The sequence below is a fragment of the Pithys albifrons genome, chromosome 16, assembly GCF_047495875.1.
Source record: "Pithys albifrons albifrons isolate INPA30051 chromosome 16, PitAlb_v1, whole genome shotgun sequence".
Lineage (NCBI taxonomy): Eukaryota > Metazoa > Chordata > Aves > Passeriformes > Thamnophilidae > Pithys > Pithys albifrons.
Genome location: NC_092473.1, coordinates 7,175,637 through 7,188,189, shown reverse-complemented (window position 1 = coordinate 7,188,189; position 12,553 = coordinate 7,175,637). Strand labels below are relative to the sequence as shown.

The 12,553-nt window shown below is 38.4% G+C and overlaps 1 protein-coding gene across 4 annotated transcripts in view; it reads left to right on the top strand.

Annotated features, from left to right (window-relative positions):
• The window catches only part of MRTFB (myocardin related transcription factor B), a 70,545-nt gene that overhangs the window by 4,747 nt on the left and 53,245 nt on the right, over window positions 1-12,553 (top strand). The window lies entirely within an intron of this gene.

Genomic DNA, 12,553 nt, shown 5'->3' with positions numbered 1-12,553 from the left:
CAAATTTGTGAAATAATTAGCCCTAGTTTGTATACCTGCAGAAGATGGACAATTGTGTCTTTATTCCCACGTTTTATTTCTAAAGCTAGTAGCCTGCTGGAAGGCTGGGGAACAGTTGCTGAAAACTGCAATAAAAATTCTAGAGACATTAAACTTATGTGCCAGTCATTCTTTACTCTAAATGTAGAAGAGGTAGCTCATAAAAATTCATCAGAGAAACTCATTAAAATGAGTTCAGATTGTTAGTGTGTTTCAGTAAAGTCCAGTTAATACCTACAAATGGTTCTTATATCTCATGAGGTGACAACTTTCTCAGTATTTCCTATTAAGAAAAAAGTAGAAGAGACAGGATTCCAGGAACTGACATTCTGTCTAACTAAGTTAATGCCCAATCTTTAATTTTGTTCCCCATATTTTTTAAAATGACAATTTATTTATAGGTAAAGTTGCAATCCAGCAAAGCTTTAAGCATGTGTTTATGAGACTGAATGGGCTGCACTAAGTTGAACACATACTTAAAGCTTTTCAGGGTGTAGGATGTGTCAGTGAAGCTTTAGGAAAGTAAGAGCTGTGATGTAACATGAGCAGAGAAGTGTGTGAATGTGTGTGTGGTGGGGTCTGCTCACACCACAGCACTGCAGATGCAGGTCTGTGCAAGGGACCTCAGAGAGAATTATGGTTGCACTGTTTATACTTGGGTGTTACCTGAGAAAACATCATTTTTTGTTTTAAAACACTGCATAAATGGTGTGTGTTACAAGCCACACACATGGATGAGCCATCTTGGCACCTTCCCTTGTGCACAGTGACTGGAAGTGTGAAAGCAAAGGAGTGTGTTTGTGCTTTTATGATCTTTCCTTGGTGCTCAGGCAGACAAAGGTCTCAGAATTTGTGTGTTTTAAAAACAGCTGAATATACTGAGGTTGTAGTACAGAAAGTATTGGGGTCTTTATCTTCATTATGGCTGGTTTGAATTGTACAATTTGTCTATTATTTTAGGAGTTTTTGAATGGATTAATAAATTTCCCTGAACTATTTTCAAGTGTGTTTTCATTTTGATATGTCACTTGGGATGGTATTTTTTAGGATTTTCTCTTTAAAAGATATAATTTTAAATGTATTTTTCTATGGGAAGTGCATCTCAAGGCAGGTACCCCAGAAGAAATGCCTTGAGGTTTTGCTAATGATTGCCAGCATGTAACTTGTACTCTTTGTACAGCTATGCTCTTTATAAATACACTTAAAACAATTTATAATAGTATAATAATATACTAAGTGTACTTAATATATTTATAAGGTTTTTTAAAAGACTTGTAAATTAGGAAATAGTTTAAAACTTTTTTTTATTAGCTCTTGACACCATTTAGTAATAGTGTGTCAGATTTTCTATTAATTTAATCAGTAATATTTCTGGATGGCTGTGTGCTTGTTCACACATTTGTCTCTCATGGTTATATTTGTGCTTGTTTTACATCCAACAGAGAGCAACACATGTATGTACACTCCTAGTAAGAATATTCTCCAAACAGATAAATTCAGCGCCCCTTTGGTTTAGTCTCCCTGAGCAGCAGCCTTTGCTGTGCAGTTGAAGGCAGAGTGGAGAGTGAAGCTGAGTTGCCTGGCCAGTTCTCATTTTTAAGTTTTTCACTTTACCAAGTGGGGTGTTTTTAGGAAAAATTGCAGGATTTAGTGCTTGTCCTCTAGAGGAGCACATGAACTTGTGCTGATGTAGGTATTTCTGCAAACCTAGTTCAGGCAGAAAATCCAAATCTTGAATACAATTTGCAAGTAGTGAAAGTGCTGATAATACTTTATATCTCTGAATACCAAAGAATTGCTCCAAAAGCAAAGGGGTTCAATTAACAGGTTGTTCATTTGTTGTTTCTTTAAAAATTTCCAGTGTCTCTGTCGTTTGGCTCATGTGCTTTAGATAAATACTGAGAGTAATCACAACACCATCACACAAATGTGTGTGAAGTTCCAGAAACAATAAACCCTCACCATTTTCTACTTAATGAATTCAAAACTAATTTCATTTGCAGTGTCTGTTGAGCAGAAGGATTTCAATTCCTAGTTTATCAGGGTAGAGCTCACATTGTATTTCTAGTAAAGACTTGATTCAAGAAAAGTTACTGCTTTATTTTGCAGTCTTTATTATTTCTGACTTTGAGTTATTTACAGTAATGCTTCTTTATGTTAAAGTGAAATAATACAGCAGTACTCAAAGTCCTGAGCAAATGCTGTCAGCTTTTGCAAACTATAAACCATTTTTATGGGGATTATAAATCTTCCAATGTGAATCAAGCTTTAAATAATTCGCTCTACAGCTGTAGATGGTTTGAACCAACTTTCTTTGCTTCTGTGAATAACAGTGTAATTTGTGATTTCTGGAATCGGATCCTCGTTCCTCTGCCAGATGTTCCACCCTTCCTCTGCTCTGCCAGTTGAACCATTTGATGGCTCTTTCACCAGGTCCTGTATAATATGCCTTATTTTAAAAGCTGATCACGCAGAATTGGGAAAACAGAAGGGTGGAATCTCTGGGAAAGGGTGAAAAGCAGATGGTATCAGCCCACTCTGGCCCATAACTCATCTCTCTGTGCCCTGGGAAGGCTCTGAGCTGAGGCACGGGTGGGGAGCACGGGGGCACTTCCCTTCAGTGCAGACTGAACCTCACTGATAGTTTTCAGGAGGCTCCTGAGCACAGACACAGTCCTGAACCTGCTGTTTCTCAAATATCTGGGGCAGCTGAGGATATTCCAAAAGATGGAATTCCAGAGTGTCTCCAATCTGCCTGTGGGTTCTTGGCATCTGTAGCAGACTTTGGAAAGCCCAAGCCAAGCCTTATCCAGTCTGGCTGAGGAATATGGTCAAGGGAAGAAAAGGTTATCAAGGAATGATGGTACACAGAGCATTTCTGATGGGTGAAGTGGAAGCTGAGCTGAGAGGTGATTTAGTGACACGTGGAGGACAGAGACAAACAGAGAATTCAGAAAGGGGAAACAGGAAAGCAGATACTGAAGTGATCTGGGGAAGAAATGAACCAGGATCTGATGCTAGAAAAGGAATAATGAAACCAAGGCAAGAGAAGAAACCTGGGCTGTATTGTTTATATCTGACCAGATTATATTTGAGGATTATTTTGTTTTCATGAGAAATCAGTATTTTTCAACAGAGTTTCTAGTCAGGCTTTTTTTCTTTTTTTTGTTTTTTTTTTTAATATTTTGAGTGCTGCTCAGAAAATGGATCTTTGAGGAAAGAGTGGGATTGATTAGGTTTTCCAGCCTGTTTATACCAATTTATTCATGATTAAATGAACTGTATGTTTCAGTGTTAGCAAATAGATAAACCAAAGTGTTTTGAAGCATACCCTAACAAATGACATTTGATAACTGTTAAATGATGGAAGTGTTACAAATCAAAGACATACTAAAGCAAGTGCATTAGACAAATGTCTAGTATACAAATTAAAATTATGTAGGAGAGAAATTGCAGCTTCAAGTGCATTTAGGCTTAGGAGTTTAAATTGATGCTACTCTGGTTTTGATGTGTTCGTGAGAAGAAATGTTCACTAAGAGCTTTTTCATTAGTGTAATGCAGAAAGGTATAAGGAGAATATATTAAAAATACATTTCAGCCTGTGTTTTAAGGGTTTTTTACCTACTGCAGTTTACTCCATAATTGAAGAACATTTTCAGCTGAGGGGAGGAATTACTCAGCCATTTGAAACATGATTAAGATGGTACACCTTTGTTTTGGTGGAGCCTCTCATTCCTCCCCTACCAGAGATTTGTGCCAGCCCAGGTTTGCTCCTGAACCAGTTCAGGTGAGCCAGGTTAGTGGAAGGGACTCTGGTCAACATCTTGGCCTGGCTGAGCTCTCTGTGCATCAGGAGCACCTAAACCAACTGCAAACTGTTCCCCATAACCAGGAATTGGGTGGTGAAAATCATCTGGGAAACCACTACTTTGGTCATCCAGCACAATGCAAGTGGCCTTGGTGGTTCTGGCAGAAAGAACCCTGTCTTTAATCACTGTGCCATTGGACCTAATTAGCCAATAACTGTAGCTTAGTTTTTATAAACCTTTGAAGTAGATACTCTCTGTTACTTTCATCATAAATTTATGAATGTTATTGTCCTTAAAGATGATACTTGGAAATAATTGGTAGAGTGAAGGAAATTATTGCAGTCAGGTTTTCTCTTGAAGTCTACACATGAACTGTATGTCTTTGAATACAAGAGGCCTTTTTCTATGCTTATTAAATTTCTGTTGAATGGTTCTTGAGATTAAGTGTTTCTGAAGGCCATTATGTTTCTTCCTTGATCAGCTTATTCTTGGTTACTGCCATTTCTTCATAAATAGAGGACCATTTTCTCTCCTTTATAATTGCGGAAGATGAGAATGATGATTGTTTTTTAAAGGGAAGGTTTAATGACTTTTTATACTTCAAGTTGTATTACAAAAAAAATCCCAAGAAATACAAGAATTATGTGTTAGAGCTGCTAAGTGTAGCACTGTAAACTATGTTATAGTTACCATCTATTTCTTATTGATTTATTTTTAAACAAGCAGCTTTGTAAGGAATGAAATATTGGAACACAATAGTTTAACTGATAAGACTTCTTTGAAAGTGGCCTTAGGCAACATAAACTCTCCTGACCCAGAGTTTCTGCCCTGTAAGTCTTTAGCTAATTTCAGTATGGAAAATGGAATTCAAGTTCATTTTGGCTTTGGAGATCGTGAGAAATTGGTTCTTAAAGCACTGAGGGCATGGACTGGGGATTATAGCATTAAAATGTTTAGAACATCAGAGTTTTCAGGCACCATACTAATAACAGAGTTCTGCTTATTTTAGAATATGGGTGTTGATCTGGAGATTAAAGTACATCACTTATAATCTTGGATCTGTATTCATAAAGACATAATGAGTGATATTTCTTCCTTTGCTCTTACCCTGTTCACAGAGGGTGTAATTGTCCTTGTTAAAGGAAATGTGTTTGATTTGAGAAGTAAAAGTTTGGCTTTTGTTTAGTGAAGAGTAATTTTGTCTTTAACCAATTTATTTACTTTGTGTTACAGTCATACCACCACATGTGTGGTGTATCTTCATGCTTAATTTCCAGTGTTTAGGAATCTCAGGGTTGAAATTTTGTGGTTTGTTGGGAGATTTTTCTTCCAGAAAGTCTGTGCTTAAATGCCTGGAATTTATTGTTCTTTCAGTTTGCAGCTTTGTTGTTTCTATCTAAAAAACCAACAGAAACCCCCAAACACTTTAATTCTTGGGAAGATACTGCAAGGTGTAAATCTATTACAGTGGATGTAATTGAATTTACATTGTAACCTTTTGTCATTGTTTTACAAAAAGAATCAGGTCAGTCAGGTCACCGAATACGAAGTGGGCTGTGAGCGGGTGAACAGTGCAGGGGGACTGTTCTGCCTCCAGGAAAGGGGCAGTAACTGTTCTTTGCCCCTGCTGCTTTATCAGGTGTACTTGGGAGGAAGGGAGTCATCCTCTTAAAGCCATGGATCTGAGTAATACAAGTGATGAATTAACTGTGCTCCTTCCCTTCTAAGTGCCTTCAAAGTTTGTAACAGAAAATAATGCTTTTAAGCCAAGCAAATAAACTTATTTCCCCAGTTCCAGAGGCAGCTTTGGCTGGAAGGATGGACCTCAATCTGACTGTGGAATAATGACCATACAGTGGAGAACAACTGACATGTATTGAGTAGAAGAGCTAGGCAGTAGCACAGAGTGGCATTATGGGATGGCCAAAACGTTGGGTCGCTGCCTGTGTTTATTAAGGGAGATGAGCAGTCGTGCCCTGTGTGTTGTACCCATGTGAGGATACCTGTGTTTGGTGTGTGGAGCTGTGAGGGACCTTTGGGAAGGCCAGGAGAGCCTTCAGAATCCATGGCTGTAGGTCACCCAGTGGTTCTGTCTAAGCAGGACAGCAGCACTGTAAAAAATCATCTCAGTGCTTCCACCACCACCTTTAACTGGCCCTTAATTGTACTTTTGTTGCTATTGAAAATGTGTCACATCATTCAGTGCCAACTGAATTGAAGAGGTGGTCTCATGAGCTTCTAAACCAGACATGTTAATTGTTTGGTGCCAAGCCTCTCTTTTCTTACTAAAGGAAATAGAATAGAGGAGAAGATTAAATACTTTGAATAACTTTCAAGTAAAACCAGTCATTTGAGACAGTTAAATACGTGTCATAGTGCTCTGTCACGACTTTACACAATGATTACGTGATCAGAAATAAGAAACCATATTGTAGAACTCTAAGGCCTTCATGCAAATCGGGTAAAGAATGAGTGGTAAAGAGCTGCTGCTTGGGTACAGCAAGTTGATTTTTAGCTTTTTTTTAATGAAATATTGTTCTGTCACCTTCTAAGTTTTATTTTGTCCATTAGCAGGTTAAATTTTAAAAGTTTTGGTGTCAGATGTTAAGAGCAACAAGTTGACTGGTTTCCATGGGAGCTAATTCAAGTTACTGTTTGCATTGTTAATATCTGCAAGTAGCTGTGTTGGTACAAGTCAATATGCAGGAAAAGGTTTGTGAGAGATTTTCTGAATTGTCCCAAGGTTCTGAGTAGTGCCTGCTTAACTGAGAGCCATCTGCACGTGTGCACTGCATTTCAGGTCACAAATAACCACTCTGATTTTTGCAAGATGCCCTAAATCAAAGCTGTTAGTAACCTCGAATTATGCTTAATGTTATTTTGCATTAATGTCTAATTAGTATTTAGTTTATTACTGAATGGGAGTAGTATGTTGAATTGTATTTTTTAAGAGACCAACTAGTCTCTGTAACACTGTACAGGAATAAAAAGAAGCAAATTATGTATTTCTCCAGGAATTTCAGCCAACAGAAGTGATTGTGCAAGGTTCAGTCCCATTTGATGGGAGGCAGAAAGCTCCTTCAACGGGAAGCAGTGCTGCAGTTCCTTCCTCCTTGACTTGAATCCTTGTGCTTTCCTTGCTTTGTTAGTTCAAGGGCTGGGTTAGCAGGCAGTAAAATAAACAGAGTAGCACCTGCAGCTTAGTCATAAATGGGAACATCTCGTGGTAGCCAAGCAAACAAATGAAATCATGGAGTCATCCAACCTTTCCTGAAATGCCTTAAAAGCTTTACCAACATTCATTTTTAAGATAGATTTTGGCTACCAAAGGACTCTGAACAGATACAAGGTGTGTGAAAGACTGTGATTCAATTTATTGATAAAAGTTAATAATTACTGTCTGACCTGTCAGAACACTTTTGTAAAAAGCTCTGTATGTGTTCTCTTCCCTTTTATTTAATGAATGCCCACTGCTGGGACATGACACTAAAACCTTTAGCAATCTTATGATGTGTTCATATAAATATTTGACCCTTACTCCAGACTTGAGCTATCAAGTGCTTTTATAATACCAAAATGAACACTCGGGGTTTGATTTTTTCATATGTTGTCAACTTCAATTGCATACATAGATTCTGCTGCCTACACTTGATGTTTGCTGGCCAGTGGAGCACATGGGATCTTACTAATTCCTTCCACAAAGTTCTGCCACAGACCAGAAGAACTGAACTTGCTTTTTGCAGGTGAATCTGAGCTGATCTTGCAATTATCTGAACACTAGTGCTAAGTGCTTTGTATTAAAACTGATATTGAGAACTTTGGAATTTTTGTTAATCAAAGTTGCTTCTGAAATCCTGTGTCACTGTGTTTTATTTGTTTTATCATAAAAAGAAAAATCTAATTTACATGTGTGGAGGTTTATGAGGATGGGAAACTAGAAGCATGCCCAGTAATGCACGTGGTTTCTTTTTTTTTTGGTTGGTTTCTTTGTCTTGCTAAATTTAGATATTCTACAACTGACCTTGTGTTGCTTTCTAAGCTGAGCCTAAATTTATTTGCTGCCAGCATTAATATAGGCATTCTAAATTAGAGTATTAAAGCAAACGTAAAATATTAGCAATCAACATCATCTTCATAGACTGAAAAATAGGAATGTCATGTTTATATTTTTCTCACCATTTACAAATGACATATTTCCATGCACTGTGTGACATCTAAACAAGACACTACTTCGTTTTATCTTTCTAGTTTTAAGTATTTTTATAAAGCTGTTTATTTCAATAGGACTCATGAGGATATGTGCTATAACAGCTTTGTGTTTATCTAATCAAGTTAATCCAGCTGAATGATTAAAGTGCCTTAATATGAGCATTGTGGGTCAAGAATATCCACAGAAAAGATGAGCTGAAATCAAATTAAGTCTGCTCATAAGGTAATTAAATGTAAAAAGTTGTTCAGTTGCAGAGTTAGTTTCATAACTTTCTGAGAGGAAGATGATACATTTGAAAAGTTCTGTGTAATCAGTAAACAATTTAAACATTTCTTTCACCTGAGGTGCTGGTTTTGTTGTAGTGATGAACACTGTGCATATTGAGCCTTGCCTTGCTTTACTTAACATTATCTGTCAGAAGTGTAGTATCTTGGATAAGTTCTGTTGTTATTTATCATTTTAAAGGCCTTGAAGTGTGAACACAGCAGTTAATTGTACTGTTTACAACTACTTAAAACATTTTCATGAGACCTTATGGTATTTAAACACAAGTTTCACAACATTGCTAAGAGTTACCTCCTTTCCAGCGAAGGGTCATGTGAGGCCCAGGAGATTTCAGGAGGTTGGTTGGAGAGGGCAGTGCTGTGAGAGCAGAATGATCGATCATCTGTGTGGCCCTGCACAGGGACAGGGGGGGCTGAGGGGAGCTGTGGGGGCTCCTGTGCTCAGCACAGCCCCACTCTCAGTCTGGGAATTCACTGCTCTTAGCAGAGCTCGCTCCCATTACCAGAGAGGTGATTTGGTTTGGGTTTGTTGTTTTGGTTTTGTTTTGTTTTGTTTTATCTTGGAGGTAGCACTGGAGGGAATGTATCACTAAGGATTCTCCTGACTCATCCCCTGCCTCTGTCCAGGTATATGTAATTTTCTATACATTACCTACTTTATGATCTGCATTTGCCAGTGTAGCTGATTTTTCAGACTTTAATCAGCCCAAAGACTTAAGATTTAAAGATCTCCTGCACAGACTTAGCAAAGGGAATCTCAGTGTAGCATTGCCATCAAAATATGCAGAAGTGTTAAGTGAGTTTCTGAAGGTCTTCTGGAGTCTGCTCAATGGGATTAATGTAGCCAGAGCACAGAGTTACAAAATATAATCTCAGTAAGTTATTTAGTAACGGGGGAAGCTTTTCTGCCCCCTGCCCGGCGCAGTGTGAACTCCGTGCCTGGAAGGAGGGTGGCACTCCAGGTGCTGCTGTGATGGGGAGCGTGACGGGACCTCGGCTCTGTCAGATACTTCTGCACGCTGTTTTCTAAAGAAATGAATAGCAACAGTGAGTTTTCCATAATGCATAATCCAAGATGATTACTCATGGTTAGTCAGCACTGATATTTCTCATCTTTTTCTGCTTTTGTATAATTACCTTTGCAAAAATAGCTGCATGATTTAAATCCTTGTTGCTCTGTAATGTAACACTAAACTTAATTAATTAATATCTCAACACTGTATTTTAAATGCAGAGTTGCAACTTCTCTTTCAATATAATAATCTAATGTCAGTTTTCTTGTCAAAGTACTTGTAATGAGAGGCTGCATAAGGTGCCCACTGTGGAAGTTGGGAGTGACACCAAGTTGTGAGTACTGACACTCCACCCTGGGCAAAAGAACAGCCTGGTACTGAGGGAAGGGGAATCTAAAATGGTTGAATATTCTCAAGATTCTTTTCATTAAAATTGTCTTTTGGTCTTTTAATCTACTGTGAAATACATGAAAGTAGAGCAGAAATCTCAACAAAATGAACATCATTTGTCCAACAGAGGCAAACCTTTTCTCCAATCAGTGAAGTTATAAATGACAAAAATGAATTAGAATAACATATTCAGTTAATTTCCTGGTAATCTGAGTGATTATTAATAGCAAGTACTTTCCATGTCTGTTAGTTTTTGTACTCAGTTGTATGTTCATCTTCACTAGTTCTTCGTTCTCTTCCAGTAAGTGGATTTGAAAAATTACTGAGAAAAAGGGGAAAAAATCCCCCAAAATAAAACCACACAAACCCCCTAAACAACTAAAAGCTATTCTGCATATTGTTCAAATTGCAGTGCTAATTGCAAAAGGTTACTTTATAGATTTTACATCTTTACTATTTTAAAAGCACCAATACATGAGACAGTGCAAAAGAGAAGTTAATGATTTGGAGGAATACCTGTAAGTGACTTTTAGATACTTTGTAGGTATTGCCACAGCTTATTTTTTTAAATTGTTATTATTTATAATATCTTTCAGTTTTGTAAGGAAAGAAAATTAGTCATTAGAGTCTGGGGGGAAATTCTGTATGGCCGTGCAGACACAGGTGCTCGGGGGCCCTTTTCCTGTAGGAATTCAGTGAGGTCCCAGCTGTGCAATAGGATGTCAGCACAGCAGAGATGGAACTGTGCACATACAACATGTCTGCCAACAGGCCAAGGTGCATTGCAGAGGTCACAGAGCCTGTGTCCTGGCCTGAGGAGCATTCCTGCCCTTGCAGCACACACCTGTACTTGGTGCAGCTCCAGGAACCGGCTGGGGATGGATTTCCTGCAGCCAACGCCAGGAGCTGTTTCTTTATTTTCTTTTCACCCCTTGCTGATGGGCACTGTGCCAGGAGGAGTCACCCCTTTAGAACTCTGCATCTTTTCCTCTCCTTGAAGTTGGCATTCCAGCCCTAGGGATGAAATCCCCAGGCGCTTCTCTGGGAAGTGACTTCCCAAGCTCCCAGTTCCCGGACTGTTCCGTGAGCTCAGTGTTCCCGTGTCCTTGGAGTGTTTATGTCTAAGCCCAACTTGCGTCGATCCTGGGAAGGAAGGAGGAACTGAGCATTCTGAGGGGCTCCCCACAGGGACTGGGACACTTTGGAGACAGTCAGGAGTCGCAGCTCTCAGTGAACCTGCTGGATCTGGGCTTATGCTTTTTAAGTGTCTTTTTTAGGGTTTTCTGACACTTTGAAGAAAAAAGTAAGAAAAACAAACCAACCTCAACATTTTGCAATTCTTGTATTCTCCCCACTACAGATTCTGATGTATTACAAACTGCAATTAAATTTTATTGAGTTTTATAAATGGAGAAACTGACTGCTCATGTTCACACCACAATTCTGTAAATCCAGTTTTGGAGCCTGGGATTGCCAATATCTGAGCTGGTGACTCTTAATCCAATTCCCTACTGCTCTGTGTGTAGTGCCCCAGGATCCTTGCAGGTGTAAATGAGGGGGCAGTGTTAAGATCAGCCCTTTGGCTTGGGCAGAGTTTGAATGCACTGTGATTCTTGAATTGTTTTTTTCCAGTAGATTTCTACAGTAAAAGCTGATTTACTCCCAAAGTGTCATCCAGATTTTACAATTTGTGCTGAATAAATCCCAGTTCTATGTCTCAGGTAGCACAGAGGTATGTATTTACCCTCCTTATAAGATTTTTCTAAGGAAATATACTTTGTCTTTTGGAGATAAAATGTTTAAAAATAAAGGAAGCGTTTGTCTTCAGCAGTTAAGAAGATAGCAACCACCTACAATCTGTGAGAACACTTACATAAGGCTCATGCATTGTACAGGGGCTCTCATTTGCCAGTGCTGGAACAGTTTCTGTGCACTCTTCAGAGAAATGTAACCACAGCCTTCCTTGCAGGGCTGCTGCACATTCTACTTTGATAATTTATTCTAAAGGTTAAGTAGGAGAATATTTTTTTTCTAGTTTTCACTTTACTACTCTCAAACATTTTGCTGAATTCTGTGTTAATAAAACCCCACAAACCCAAAGCAAAACCCAACCACCTGAAATCCTCTGGGACTGTTGGACCAGTGGAGTAGTTTTATTTCAGTTGGTTTTGTGCTTCCCAGCAGTTCCTCGTACCAAATGGGGTGACGGTTCATACAACTGAACTCGAGATGTCTTAGTTGCAAGGAAGGGAGTGAAAACCCCTGAAGTGACAACGGATTTCTGTCAGATCAGCCTTGAATAAAAGGTGCTTTCTTAGATTATGCAGAGTACTAAAACGTAATAGTACACATTTTTTAAAGTGTGTTTTTCTTGGATTTACTGCGTTTTTTTACTGTTAGTACTGTTGAATTTCAGTTATGTTATAAACACACTTTGTGTATAGGTCTGCTCAAAGTCAGGGGTTCCATGGATAATGGTTACCATCTGTAAATGCAGGTGGCAAATATGAAATAATTCTTCAAGACTGAGGAGACTTCAAATAAGTAAAAACAGGAGGCAAATTGTTATCTTTAATATAAAATATGATAGTATTGTGGTACTTTACATTCTAAATCAGAGAGGTTTCTCACTTTTGCATATGGTTACTGGATAAAGTATTTATTGCACAAGATTTGATTTTAAACAAGGTGGATTAATGTTTTCTACTGCTGGGTTTTGTGTTTGAATTGCTGGTGTCAAACAATCAGTTACATTAGAAAGGTCAGAATGAAATACAGCTTTGGAAGACTGAAAATAGATGGGAGGTG